The sequence below is a fragment of the Eutrigla gurnardus genome (genome assembly GCF_963514095.1).
Source record: "Eutrigla gurnardus genome assembly, chromosome: 16".
Taxonomy (NCBI): Eukaryota; Metazoa; Chordata; class Actinopteri; order Perciformes; family Triglidae; genus Eutrigla; species Eutrigla gurnardus.
Genome location: NC_139927.1, coordinates 16,278,315 through 16,294,004, shown reverse-complemented (window position 1 = coordinate 16,294,004; position 15,690 = coordinate 16,278,315). Strand labels below are relative to the sequence as shown.

The following is a 15,690-nucleotide window of genomic DNA, read 5'->3' as shown; positions in this document are numbered from 1 at the left end:
CTCTTTGGCTTCAAAATAGGTTGCAGAACAAGGGAAGCTAACAAACTGCTGCTGTGCAGAACAAGAGGGTCTTGACTCGCACTGAAAAATGGGTGACGAATGAAGTGAACCAAAATAAGGTTAAGAACAAAGCTCCACTCTCAAGTCTCAAAAAACGAGAACCAAGTAAGGCGTCGGGCCCCCAGGAGCCTCCAAAACACCTTCAATACACTTAACCTTTTTAATTTACTTAGATAATAACTATTAACATTCGATAGCTGCTCATTGTTAACAGTTAAGGCTTATTATCAATAACCAAAATAACAACTAATCATAGAAATTAAATACTCCTGACTGTGTAATCCTCCATCATCAAACTCTGATTAAGACCTGTTGATGAGTCCTGAACTGGGCTGTAGCCTAAACTCTCATTTGCTCTCATTTCGTGTGTGGTCTCATATATACGCATTGATAAACACATCCGAGGTTTGAACTGTGGCTTCTCAGCTGGTGGGAATCTGTGCGTGGTTCGATCCATGCGGGCTGTGCTCTCCTTGTGATGCACACGCACAGAAAGGCGAGGGGAATCCACGTTTTGCAGTCCGCCTGCATCCACGGGAAGTGCTCGCGAAGCGCTGGCGTACGCGCATGCAGGTAAACGTGCCTGAATTGATCTGTAGGAGCGTTTGTGTGAGGTTACAAGTGAGCGTGGGTGTGTTTGAGTCCAGTGGAGTGTGAAGAGTCATACCTCTGGTTTTCGGCGTATCAGGGATTTTTATTTTATTTCCTCCACATTGCTTTGTGCGCCGGCAAAACGGAGGCCCTGCAGGGACACAGAGACGCTCAATTATTCATCGTCGCATTCAATAAAACATAAATATCAACTGCATGTGCCAACCGTCGTCATTCACAATCCTCAGTGAAAAATGGGTCTTGGAAAATTTCGAGGGGCTGACAGCTTTTTTGACCTATTACCATGGTGACAAAACATGAGAGAGCGTGATAGAAGATAGAGAGGAAGAGGCTGACAAACAGGTTTTCAATCCCGGGGAGAAGAACAAAAAAATAAAATTGGCACACAGAAACAAGTCCCCGTTGTGAGCGTAATATTTTAATGAGGAAAAAGAATATAGGAGCTGCCAGCCTGAATTAAAACCCCACTTCACTGCCTCTTCAGCAGGCAGGTGGATTAAAAAAAAGGTACAATTCATTGTCAATGAGGCGATCCTATTAAATGTAGGGCATCACAAGCATGCTTGAAATAAAAACAACAAAAAAACCCACTTGATGCCATCTGTTGGTGGTCTTAACAAATGATTTTGTTTCATGCACGGACTCATCGCTGTTAAACAGACACCGTGTGCGTTACGAGCGAGGAGAAAAGACTGCCATCTCTCCTTGCTGGCAACACAAACCCATTCAGGAGAAATTAAACAGTGCTCCATTCTGCTTCAACAGTTTATAAACTGGATTTATATTAACCTCCAAACAGTTCATAACATGTTTCATAGGCTTCCTTTTACTATATATTTCCCCAACACAGCATTCCCTCATCCCCTGACCACAACTTAAATGTTCCCTCTTTGATAAATCATCCCCTGCTTTGTGGTCGATTTGATTCTAAATGAACCATCATTTTATAAATGAACATCATGCTGGATTGAAAAAGACAAACATGGCCTGGCCCATCAAAGAGTTTTAATTATCCATGCATTCAGTTCTATTATTGACTTATAAAGTTTGAAGGCACCAAACTCATTTGACCCCATTACACCTCTGGCAAGATTTGACAGAGCGGCTTGTGTTTTCCCATTGCAAGCTGCTCTCTCTAGTTTATATTTGTATCTCACTTAATGCTAATGTTTATTTATGTTACTTATTCTTTTTCTGTCATTAAATGACAGGAATGTTTAGTATCATCATTGGAAATCAGTCACTGTAATCTCCCCCCCCCCGTCATTAATGTTGCATGTACCGTTGTAATGTTTTGTTGAAATGAAACAAATTAATTTTAAGAAAGTTTAAGAAAATAGATACATTCTAAAATATTATTTTATCTCATCGAGTGAGTCTTCAGTAACAGATTAAGTGTTAAAAGTGAGGGAAAAAAAACACAAAGGACATTTCTGACACACTTACAAGGCAACTTTTATTTACAAATCCACCAGGCGTGAATAAACTAAACGTTGGCTGCCAGCTCTTTGACTGACAGTAGAAACACACAGTGTAGTCTTTGTGTGGCAGGAGGGCCGGGGTTAACTGCCCTTTAGTTCCAAAAGACGTGCTGTCACCGCTGCCAAATATGTTAGAACCCATTAGCTGCTGATTTGACTTTAAAGTTCAGCCCCACTAATCTAATTTAATCTGTCTCTGCGGCTTCGCCGATGGCTCGAGCGGCGAGGTGAGGGTGCTGCAAGTGCATGCAAGCTTCGGAGACGTGGTGCAACTATTTGTTCTGCAACAGCAGACACCTACGTGGAACGCTGCTGCTGCTGGTTTGTGCATGTCGGCGTATGCTACATCCTCGTTTCCTGTTATTGGTTTGAATCAAGACCTCCACAGACTAAACGGTTCATTTGACCAAAGTGAACTTATTTTTTATAATCGGAAGGATCAATATATGTGAAGCCGGCGTGAGGGTAACAAGCTGGAAAACGTGGCTCGTTATTTGGCAATGCTAAAGTGGAACGGTGATTAGACTTAGAGGGAATATTAGCCAACAAACTGCTTGACCACACACAGACATTACATTGACTTGCATTGATTTCCTTACCATAACCTTTACCGCAATCAGCCTCATCCTAAACTGAAACCAAGCTTTCACCTGAAAACGTTATGATTTGTGTCCCCAAAAGGAAGTAGGGTCCCCACAAAGTGTGTAATCAGATTTATGTCACACACATAACATCTGCTATTTTTAAAACCCCTACTTTCTCATTTAAACCCCCCGGTGTAACATCTGAATAGCGGAGATGTGGATGTAGTTCGTAAGCTGGAGGACTGCTGGAAATGAAGCAAAAATGCTTGGGCCTCCTGGGCCCTTGAAGTAGAAGAAGAGACGGAGGAAATGAGAAAAAAAGAGGTAATGAGGACGATCTGGTGTGACACGCTTCCTCTCCATCTCCTCACATTAATGAATGACACCGTACTGCTCTCGTCTTGAGAATTCAATTCAGAATGAGAACACCTTTAAAAACAAACCGGTGCTACGGTGGGATGTGACGAGTGAGGCGTTCAGTAGTATTCAAATGTCCGGCCAGATGCAACGCTGCATTTCAGTCGTACTTTACAGTGCGGCTATTTTGGGGATCTGTGTATAAGAACTGTGAGGCTGTCCCAAAATACTCAAGCTGACCTCAGTGTGTGAGGGAAACATGTGATTTAAGGCTTCTTTACCAGCAGAAAATTGCCATTTGGCCGCTCCGTATGTCTGCATCCAATCTGTGGCTCTCTCTCTCTCTGCAGTCATGGCGACAGGCACCCAGTCGGCTTTGCTCCGAGTTCATGGAGCCCCTGGCCCCGGAGGGATAGCTGACTCTCTCTTTTCATCAGCAGCCCCCTCCAATAAAACATAATGGCACTGAGGCTGGGGGGGAGGTGTCACATGACCGGCCGAGGCACAACAGACTCAGTCATTCTGCTGCTCGGCTACCGAGACACATGAGTGGGCTACTGAACTGGCCAGACACCCAGCTGGGTCCACAGAGAAGACACCGCTTTCAATGTGTTGAGCTGCCACAGGGGGGGACAGTGGGCAGCAAGGCAGGCACTGCCTGTACTGTAGCCAGAGTTCAAGTCAGGCTTTGTGCCGAGTATAATATCATCGACCTGCAGGGCCGGAGATCCCCACAGTTTTACTTTCAGAGCTCCAATGTTTCCGTTATTTCATTAAAGATAATAACCAATTAACCAATATAAATAATTATTAATTGACAGTTTAGAGCAAAGACCAAACATAAGCAGTGCTAACGGTGCTAGCAAAGGAAACAGTGCTCATCACTAAAATTAGAAAATTGGTCCACCTTAACAACCCGAGCCAGAGATGTGGCTAACTGCAGGGCTAACCCCTTCACTTTAATCAGCAGGTGGAAGCAAATCATGGGAGTTATGGGAGTATTTACACCGTCAAATAGCCTAAATTGTACATACACTGCCCTGCTGATAACACAATACCCGCTGGCTCCACCACCAATGCAACGATCTAGCATCGTTGTTGTTTAGAAGCGAGTGCTGACGAGTTGTGAGGATATGGACGTCATGACTCTGACTCTCTAGTGAGACATAGGTATTCCCTTGAATTTCATACACACAAACAATATAAAAGAAAACTTTCTTTCTTGGAATAAAAATGATGAAAAGGCCATTTATGACAGGAAACAAGCAGGAAGCGTTGCTGAACCGGTCTGCAGAAGTCACCATCTCGGCGACATTGGCCCGACCCCTCACTGGCTCCGCCACTCATAATCTTTGGGGGCCTGGGCCAAGCAGACGGTGCCCCTGCTGGGAAATGAACCCAAGTCTCTGGTGGTGGGCCACTGTTTTCCCTCTGTGCTGCTCAGACACGCCATGCCTCTTACAGTTTAACATAAAGCTCGCCGTCAGCCACCCACTCCTGGTTCATTGCAGGGCTAGTCTCTTAAGGCTAAGTAGGGCACTTTGCCATTTCAATAATAGCTGCATTTGCAAAGCTTACAGCTGCAGGCTACAGCCTTTACATGGATTTAGAGCAACCTTGCAGGCTGTGGGGTACTTCAGTAATGACAATATATTCAGTCAGCTGCCTGTGGTTTTTCTGTGAAACATTGTCATGTAAAGATAAGACATGCTAGAACGCCAATTAAATCCAGAACGGGCTCTAACGGATGTGTTTTGATTGACGGGTCAGGACTGCCAGTGCGAGCCGTCGCTGAGAGGCTGACTGAGTGGATTAAAATGGACTCAGTACTCTATCAGCACTGGCTGCCTGTGTATACGCTACGCAACAAGAGAGAGGGATTTTGAGTTTCTCTCTTTTTTTTCCAGATAAAAAGTGGGCACTTCAGAAACACTCAACGGCTTCTGTGTGTTCAAAGGAAGACATAATAAACAGCTGATCTCAGTGGAGATCCTGAACACATTATATGACATTATATTAGGTGATGTAGAATTCAGTATAGAAAACATACATTTTAAACTGTATTTATCCTTTGTTGATGTGGGGACATGTTATGATTTACAATCAGTTCATTTTAAATAATTTGATTGTTTCTCACAAAAAAAAGTAATACAAATACATTCCAGTATGTTTTAGTGTCACTTTCAGATTTGTAAGCGTATTTTGATGATTATCGGGATAATAACGCAAATCCTAATTATTTTGGCCAGGATTCGTGACATGACATTTTCATATCCTCCTATGCCGACTGGGCAAAATCCAAAATGGCAGCAGGAGGAATGCCATCTCTTGCTTTGAGGGGTTATTTAACATGTGACAGGGCAGAAGACAGAGCCCTGTGATGGTGAGGGCCCAGCTCTGGCGTGCCAGCATGACGCCAACTGCCAGAATGAGCAATCATCTGCCTTTGTCAGCATCTCGCAGCTGCATCAGCAATGCAGAGAAATGACGGAGAGAGAGCGTAACGCAGAGGGCAGGCGGGCTGCAGAGTTCAGGAGAACGAATACTGCAGCGGAAACTGAGCTCTTGGCGAGTAGAGTGACGCGTCTGAGAGGAGATGATGCTCAGAAGTCAGAACTCAGAGTCAGAATGTGCAAATCTGAAATAAGAACACAATGAAATTCATAGAAACCATAAAACATAATAGCTTCTTTGAAATGCAGATGTAACAGTAGCGTCCACGTGCAGCACAGGGAGGCTTTGTTGGGGCAGAATATGACCTTTGACACTCCCACATGACATGAGACGCAGCTGGAGAACGCACGGCGAGATCACGACGGAAGAAAAAACCTCTCCAGGCCGTTAACATGCACACAGAAGGCGCGTTTGTTTCCCCCTCAAAACACAAACACTTGTGATGAGTCTGCCTGCCACCGTGGTAGAACATACCATTAATACATAATGGAGACGCAGTGAGACGTGTTCTCCCCCTCGCCGGGTTTCAGCGGCGAGAACAACACCCACATGATTGCTGCTTGTGTCTGGCAGGCGGAGAGCTTGAAGACGCGTAAATGTTCTCTCTGCTTTTCAAACAAACAGGCGACACGTCGACACCGAGCTGTGCCTTCACCCCGTTTCCAAAGCTTCACATTTTCACCGAGCCTTCGCCCTCGCATCATCAGAAGGGCAAACATCAAAACCAGTATCAAGATTTGAGTTGAGCTGAACTTTTGGTCACACAGGTGAACGGCCGAACGTCATCAATTAATAACTTAAGTGAGCAATTCCATGTAAGGTTATCCTGGCTTCACGACATTATCCCGATAATCATCACAATATGATTAAAACATACTGGTGTCACTTTTGTTGAAAAAACTATATTATTTTCTTGAAAAACAATCAATTGATCTTAAATAAGATGATCATGAATCATAAGGTGAACCATTTTTCAGTATTTTGTATCCTGTATTTTATTTTTTAAATCAGGCTCTGCTTTTCTCTTCTCTACTATGATAGTGAGCTAGACAGCTTTTTCAAGACACTCGTGACAATATTTAAGATGATCCCGATAATGAAAATTAGAGTGTTATCTCATATCGTTATGTGGAAGGAACTGAACTTTTCTCTCTCTGCCATCTGAAAAGATGGAAATGAGGAAGCTTAACCATAACAGTGTGTGTAAAGGTCATGTAAAATATGAATTCACCAAATAATTTTGTTTCTGTTTGGATTAGTTTGAGCGTTCACTGTTAAAGATACATTCATTTGTGATATTTGATGCACACTGGGAGTTATTTTCTGAAACAATTCAATTTATGCATTTATAGAATTCTATGTAATAATAACCCCTCTCTCTTCATCAAACATACGTGTAGGAAAGAAAAAAACAAGACTCGTAGTGTTTTCCCAGTGAGAGACACCAAATGCCATCATATGCTTTGCAAAATTCTTCACAAACAACACAAACGCTTTAAACACATTATCAGCGAGACACATCTGTAAACCTGCTAGCTGTGCTGCACTGCATCCTGGTCTGGCGAATACTGTGACTGGGCTCAACATCTGCCTCAAAGAACATCAGTGTTAACCCAGACATGAAGATGCATTCACACCAAACGCGAAGCAAATGTTCTGCAGAGTGCTATTGTATATGAAGTAGATGCACACAAATGACCCGATGGACCATAATGTACTAAATGAACATCATGCTGGATTGAAGAAGACTTGAAACTAGAGATTGAGACCATAAACTCATGTTTACTGAGATAATAAATCAAGTGAGAAGTAGGACCATTTTCTCATAGACTTCTATACAACCAGACTTCTTTTTACAACCAGAGGAGTCGCCCCCTGATGGCCAGTAGAGAGAATGTTTAAGGCACTTCTACTTCAGTCTTCAGCTGCCTGGTTTAAACATCTATGGATGCTTAATCAAATGAATAATTGAGAGCTTCATAAAAGAAAAAGTACTAGTTGATGCTCTAAACATAATGTCTGATAATTGCGAGATGGGAAAAGAGCATTACACATTTAAAACATACTTTAGAAACGTGTAAGCAGTACGTACAGTAGTAGGTGCTAAAACACAAAAAGCCCTGCTTAATCAAGGGGCTGTGTTAAACGCAACACATGAGGCAAAGTCTTGAATATCATAACAGAGTCAGTAAGCTCACTCAGCTGTTACGCTCACCACCACATGATGCCTTGGCTCTCTGCTCAGACATCCGCATATGGTGGAAACCTGTTATAGGAGCCTACCATTGCCCTTCCACTGTTTCAGCTGCAGTATTAACTGTATTAATCGGGGTCGGGTGGTGTCCGGCAGAATTAAAAGACTTTTGCTTGATATATTCAGTGGTGAGGTTTTAAATACGGGCCGAGGCGCTCCAGTGCACTATTGACCTTCTTGAATAAGGGCTAAATGGACTTGAGTGCTAAATGGAAATGGAGAGATTAAGAAAAAAAGGGGAGGAAGATTAAAAATGGAAAACGTTGAGCAGGATATGAGAGAAAGCCACGCTTTCTGGTGCTCTCATGCCTCGCCTGCGCTCCAGATGTCAATGAGCAAATGTGATTCTCTTCAAGTAGGAAATGAAGCCACACTTGACGACCAGTAACTGACTTTGCATATTTCGAGCCAACGTACGCATGAGCAAACACAAAGAGGAGCTGTGGCAGGTGGAAGTGGTGGGCTGATAAGGTATTGTGTGCGATGCGTATCAGCGTGACAGGATCCGTTAATCGGACTCCTCGAAGCAAGACAAACAACTCCCGCTAATTGAATTCCTTTGAAGAAAACACCCCTAAGACGGACATCTCCATGGGCCCCCGCTTTGACGAGCTTTCATGCAAGTGTATCGCTTTCACACATCATTTCCTCCCTTGATATCGCTGCAACAGTGACCCAGAGCCGCACGCCCGGCTGGCGTTTTTCTTGAATGGAGCAGATTAATCGTGTAAATAGCTAGGAAGAGGCGACAGTGAAACCTGCTGGTTTTTAATTAGCAGAGTGAAAAGAAAAGTAGCGGTTGTGATATGGAGTGATACGGCGATGCTGGAGGGATGGCAGGCATTCGGAGGTGATCACATGATCTATATTCTCACATGCCGGCTTACACCTGTCATAGCTGGGGTTCATGAGAATTACCCACTTGCACGGGGCAAGTAAAATGCGCTTTTGCCTCATAAATCTTACCAGAGTTTACCAGATTGGGCGAAGATAAAATAAAACGCATAGACACAAAGTCCCGCCCCTCCAGGTGTCATAAATGTAACGTTATCTCACCCGATGTGTTATTATCCAGCAACTCTTTTTATCAGCTGGAAGGACGAGCGAGGCCTGTTAGCGGGAGTAAAGTTACATCCTGGTACCGAACACACGTCGTAGCTCCAGAGACGCCACTTATGTGACTTTTGTTGTGCGTCGTCTTTCAAATTACATATTTTGACTGTGCAGGCGAGCATTTTCAATTATTATTTATGAATATTTGACTGTTTTTCACAAAAAAAAAAGGATGTTCACTTAAAATCTCAATAAACATGTTTTCTTCTCAACTAAAGTAATTCCAGCATAAATTTTAGCTTATTTTAGCCAAGATAATCATCATTATCGACCGTGGCGAGTCATATTAGCTTAACAAACACGTTTAAGTGTGCAGTTGCTCATCGCCGTTGAACCCCGATTCGTGTTTCCACATTGTCTGCAACAATAACTTGAGGCCACGAGCGTGTCATGACTCACAGCGAGGAGGTGAGACGGGGGGGGCAGCTCATCCCTCTCCCCTGGCAGCGTGACACAAAGGACGACACTGTTGTGATGTCTTCCTGACCGACCTCCGAGCGTGACGCCGAGGAGCAGCTGACTGCACCCCCAGCCCCGAACGGATGAGCCAACACCATCTGACCCGCCGCAAGCTCCATGTGATGTCATCAACCGCTGGGCTGGATTCTCTGGTTTTACAGATTTTTGGTGGCTAAGTAATATATGCAGTTCAGGACGATATGAAAATGCCATCTGGAACCTGGTTTCAAAAGCTTTTGTATGCAGCCCCCAAAAACGCTGTTGTCGTGTAAACCAACGGCCAGAAGATAAAACACATTGTATAAACGACCTCTAACACTGAACTCACAAACATCAAGCTAACATGCCAGATATTTGCTGCTTCCTGTTTATCAAATGTGAGGATTAACTACATTTCTCTTTTTAGTTTTATTTCATCATCTTAACTTAAAAATGTCAAGGCTGTTTTTAAACAGGACAAGCAATTTAAATGATAAATTGCAGAATTAGCCCAGAATTCAAGTGTAATTCAGCACTAAACCCTCCCGTATCTTTTTGAAGTGAACGACCAAACAAAAAGGTAAAAAGCTCCCAGAATGCCCGTTTATAGTTGGGAGAGTAATGCTTGAGTGTTAAATAACAGAGATTAGAGAATACATAAAGTAGTAAAATGATGAGTAGTGCTTCACCATGGCTGCTGCCGGCTCTCTCACTGGCTCCCAGACAGTCAGGGAACTAGAACTAATGTTCAAAATGGCTCCTGTCACAGAGGAGACGAAGTGACATTAGGAATGATGATGTCACTGTGAGCACATTTCACACCTGCTCCTCCCACTCCCAACACAGCAGCAAACACAGTAAGTGCAGCAGACATGGGACGAACTTAATGTCACGATTCACGATAGTATCCTGATAATCATCAAAATACGCTTGAAATGGAGACAAACTGGAATCACTTTTTTGTCACAATTTGTCAGGAGTAGAGGCGTCAAAAGAACCGAGGTCCAGTACTTAAGTAGAAGTACAGATACTTGTGTTCAAAAAGGTAAAAGGAGAAGTACTGTTTAAACTTCTTTACTCGGGTAAAAGTGAAAAAGTACAGGCTTTGAAATGTACTCAAGTCTAACGTATCCCGATGAAGGACATTTCTACTGGCTGTTTTTGTGCAAGGCTGACTGAATCTCACGTCATATTAATAAGAAGTAGCAGAAAGTACAGATAATTGTTTTTAAATGTAGGGAGGAAAAGTAAAAAAAAACTTAGGTCAAGAAATACTCAAGTAAAAGGACAGATACCTGAAAATTCTATTTAAGTACAGCAACAAAGTATTTGTACTTCTTTATTTCCCACCTCTGTTCAGGAGACAAATGTTTATTGCAACACAGATCATGTTTTTTTGTTTTGTTTGTTTTTTTTGTTGTTGAAAAAATCGTAAAGGTCGCTGCTGGAGTCTGAACTGCGTGATTTTTGTCCGACTTCGCCAGAATTAGAGCCAGCAGCACCGACGACAAGCATCAAGAATAACTCCATAGAAACAGACACATTTGTTTTGTTTCACACAAAGTCGTCAGAATCACTGAACTAGTTAAATGCAGTAACTTGAAGTGTTCTACTAATGAAATGAATCAAAAAGCCACTGACATCAAGTGTAATATCACAAGACAATTATCACACTGCTGTGGCATTAGCTCTGCTGTGTTCTGCTGTGATGCTAACCTCCTCACCTGTGTGTGATTAGCTGCCAGAACAGCTCCCTCCTGCCAACGCAGAGTCAGTCAGTCACGGGCTGAACCGTGATTAGGATCACGGCGCTCTGGCAGCGCCTCACCACGGTGTCATTAAAGCTGTCCGTCTAACTGGGCGGACGCGCATCAAGCGATGGCGAGCATCCTATTGCACAACACCGACAATGATAAAAAAAAAAGGAGCATCCTTTAACTCTTTCTGCAGAAAGCCTGCGCTGCAGATAGACGGGGATGTCTGCCATACATAATACCACTGCAAATTAAGCGGATATAACACATACACAGATGTAATGAGAGTGTGATCCGAACTCACTTCTGTCTGCGTTTGTACTCACGGCATATGCTTCGACAAAACAACAAACAAATTATAAAGCAAGCCGGTGTCTCTGCAAGACTACTACGACTCAACAGAGATCCCCCCCCCCCCTTCAAGTGACACAACGTACGCGGTGCTTCCATGCGCTGCACCTGCACCACCTGAAACACTCAGAGTATTAAGCAGCTAAGCAAAGCAGCTCTGTATTCTTGCTGCAGAAATCCTAAAGAGAACAGGAGCAGGCGAACTGAGAAGCTGAGAGTAGGGATAATGGCACTTCTACAGCTGCACGTTTCCTCCTGTCACTTCCAGTTTTTACAGCTTTCCCTCGAGAGCCTCGGCTGTCTGTTGCATGTGGTAAACAGCCGCAGCTTCATTAAGAGACGTTTCTTAAGGAGAGAAATGCTGACGCAAGAGAAAAGGCAGCGGCCGACGATGTAATCAATTACACTCACTTCGCAGACAGGAAGTGTGGAACAAACGGATGTGTGGTTCAAGCTTGGCCAGGTTTTTACGGGCTGAAGGGATGGATGGAGGAATGGAGGTATGGATGGAGGAATGAAGGGATGGATGGATGGATGGAGGTATGGATGGAGGAATGATGGGAGGGATGGAGGAATGGATGGATGTATGGATGGAGGAATGAAGGGATGGATGGAGGAATGGATGGAGGAATGAAGGGATGGATGGAGGTATGGATGGAGGTATGAAGGGATGGATGGAGGTATGGATGGAGGTATGGATGGAGGTATGGATGGAGGAATGGATGGAGGAATGAAGGGATGGATGGAGGTATGGATGGAGGTATGGATGGAGGTATGGATGGAGGAATGGATGGAGGAATGAAGGGATGGATGGAGGTATGGATGGAGGTATGAAGGGATGGATGGAGGTATGGATGGAGGAATGAAGGGATGGATGGAGGTATGGATGGATGGAGGTATGGATGGAGGTATGAAGGGATGGATGGAGGTATGGATGGAGGTATGAAGGGATGGATGGAGGTATGGATGGAGGAATGAAGGGATGGATGGATGGATGGATGGATGGAGGAATGAAGGGAGGGATGAAGGGATGGATGGAGGAATGAAGGGATGGATGGAGGAATGAAGGGATGGATGGAGGAATGATGGGAGGGATGGATGCATGGATGGATGTATGGATGGAGGAATGAAGGGATGGATGGAGGAATGGATGGAGGAATGAAGGGATGGATGGAGGTATGGATGGAGGTATGAAGGGATGGATGGAGGTATGGATGGAGGTATGGATGGAGGTATGGATGGAGGAATGGATGGAGGAATGAAGGGATGGATGGAGGTATGGATGGAGGTATGAAGGGATGGATGGAGGTATGGATGGAGGAATGAAGGGATGGATGGAGGTATGGATGGATGGAGGTATGGATGGAGGTATGGATGGAGGAATGAAGGGAGGTATGGATGGAGGTATGGATGGAGGAATGAAGGGATGGATGGAGGTATAGATGGAGGTATGGATGGAGGAATGAAGGGATGGATGGAGGTATGGATGGAGGGATGGATGGATGGAGGAATGGATGGAGGAATGAAGGGATGGATGGAGGTATGGATGGATGGAGGTATGGATGGAGGAATGAAGGGATGGATGGAGGTATAGATGGAGGTATGGATGGAGGAATGAAGGGATGGATGGAGGTATGGATGGATGGAGGAATGAAGGGATGGATGGAGGTATGGATGGATGGAGGTATGGATGGAGGAATGAAGGGAGGTATGGATGGAGGTATGGATGGAGGAATGAAGGGATGGATGGAGGTATAGATGGAGGTATGGATGGAGGAATGAAGGGATGGATGGAGGTATGGATGGATGGAGGTATGGATGGAGGAATGAAGGGAGGTATGGATGGAGGTATGGATGGAGGAATGAAGGGATGGATGGAGGTATAGATGGAGGTATGGATGGAGGAATGAAGGGATGGATGGAGGTATGGATGGATGGAGGTATGGATGGAGGAATGAAGGGATGGATGGAGGTATGGATGGAGGGATGGATGGATGGAGGAATGAAGGGAGGGATGCTTGTATGGATGGAGGAATGAAGGGATGGATGGAGGTATGGATGGATGGATACCCGTCGTTGCTTTGAAAAGAAGGAGAAATGCTTCTTTTAGATGAGGCGGAAGAAATATCAGATTTCCTGACTTACACTAACTGGATTTCCATGACCTGTAAACAAGGTAAAACAGGCCGCCGTTGTGTGAGCAGACAAAAAGCAGCCACGGTATTTTAAACCCATTAATTTGTGAGCTTAAAATACAAGACTTAAAAGTTTTCACTGTTTGAACAGAGCACATTTACTCTGTTATTTGTTGCTGGCGAGTGTAAAAATCGCTGCTGAAAAACCAAGTAACCATAACAACCAGTCTACGAAATAGACAGAAACTCGTGAAACAACCCAGTAAAGAAAAATAAAGCGCGGGAAATTCGACATTGTGATAAATGGCGTCTAAAATTTTAACATACTACAAACAAAATTCCCTGATATTCCAGGACAAAAAAATGACTTTCCCTGTGTGGAAAATCATTTTAAAAACCCCCGATATTGTAGAGATTCCCTGGTCCCTGGAAAAACCCGAGACAAAGTCGGGAGCACGCCACGTCGTCCTCCAGACGCCAGGAAGGAGAGTCACAGCTCGGGTGACAAAAAGTGATGCAGACACACTCCTTCGTCATGTGGAGGAATGCAAGCTGAAGTTAACTGAGGTTTCCGTACTGGATGCTGAAGAGCCTGAATGCATCCCTGATGGAGAGGGCCAACGTCAATCATGGGAGGTTGCTTCCTTCATCTGACTCCACTGAGCATCAATGGGAGATGCTGATGATGAGGATGATGGCGTTGGAGGGTGTCATGGTAAACAACCCAGCAGAGGAGCGAGAACCACTGCGTCAAGATGCTTTAAAGGCTAGAGAAACAAAAGTGTTCCTTCTGTGTTGCCGTTGACCGTGAAAAAAATAACTACTTGTCTATCGTCAATTAGCTTCTTCGCTTCAGTAACACGCGCTAAGACGTGAATACCCCTCACACACACACACACACACACACACACACACACACACACACACACACACACACACACACACACACACACACACACACACACACACACACACACACACACACACACACACTTTGTGGAGCTGAAGAAACGTGAAGCTAGTTAGCTAACAGGCTAAGCACCTTTTCGTTCGGGGAATGTCAACAACAAAAATACATGGAGAGGGAAAAATAAATCAAAGTAAGGCAGTCCGCTTGTGAGCTACAAGCGAGCTGAATGATGAGTGAAACGGGAAAACGGGCGTCTCTTACCGGTTCAAACGCGTCTAACAGTCCGCGGCTCTGGACTCCATCGCCGTCGTGATGAGCTGATGTGACGGGGACACGGACGGCGCCGCTGCGGTGGCCCTGCTGTCGCCGTGCTGCTCGTCGTCGCCGCCGCTGCGCGCGCGTGTATGCGTGTGTGTGATGGAATTTGCTCCGCAGGGCCACAATGAAACCAGCGCCGCCTTCACGTGCTGTGGGAAATATCACAACCAACCCACAGGAACAAACGAATGGTTGTTATTTAGATTTATCTGAGGAAACGGGACAAAGGACGTCCGCGTTGTTATTAGCAGCCGAACTGTCGAAGGCACGACAGTGATTTATTAGCTAATTTATCTAAAACTGGCCCCAAGTAATTTTTATTGCCTTTCACAAGAATTGTTCTCGTCAAATGCATCCTTTAGCGCTCACTTTCAAAATACAAAATGAATTATTATTATTAGTTAATTAATTAAATGACTAATACTTGGTTCGGCTACCTTTGTTTACGAATTTGTTGCTTTTACTAACACATGATTGGCCCGGATAACTCAGAATCCAGAGCTTTCCAGAAGCAAGTGAAGAGCGCATAACGGGGCCCGGCCCTTTGAGTGGCAGGACGTCCGACCAATCAGAAGGCAGCTAGCGGTGGTAGGTGGGTGGGACAAGAATGGAAACGGTGATTGTGCATGTAAACACGTTTCTATAAGATGTCTAGTAAACATTGATTTTTTTTACAAATGTCACAGCAAAACAAACGGACTTGTATTAGCTAATAGAGGCTAAATAAATAAATAAATACAGATCTCAATAGAAATATAGTAACATAAACTAGTAATTCAGTTTTGTTGTGATATTTTAGTAGTTGAATATCTGAAAGGTCTGAATGTAGTTGTTTTCTCATAGCCGGTGGTTTGTTTGCCTTCTGATAC

General features: G+C 44.2%; 1 protein-coding gene across 5 annotated transcripts in view; it reads right to left on the bottom strand.

Annotated features, from left to right (window-relative positions):
- Positions 1-14,923, bottom strand: part of fynb (FYN proto-oncogene, Src family tyrosine kinase b) — a 55,153-nt gene extending 40,230 nt beyond the window's left edge. For 2 of the 5 annotated variants that reach the window (XM_084030862.1, XM_084030858.1), the window contains exons 1-2: positions 14,765-14,923; positions 728-802 (exon numbers count right to left, since the gene is read on the bottom strand). The gene's annotated coding sequence lies outside the window, so the exon portion shown is untranslated. Of the gene's footprint in view, positions 1-727; positions 803-11,077; positions 11,095-14,764 lie in introns of those variants that run through there. The other 3 variants (XM_084030861.1, XM_084030859.1, XM_084030860.1) reach the window with 3 other exon arrangements.
- Positions 14,924-15,690: the final 767 nt, after the last annotated feature.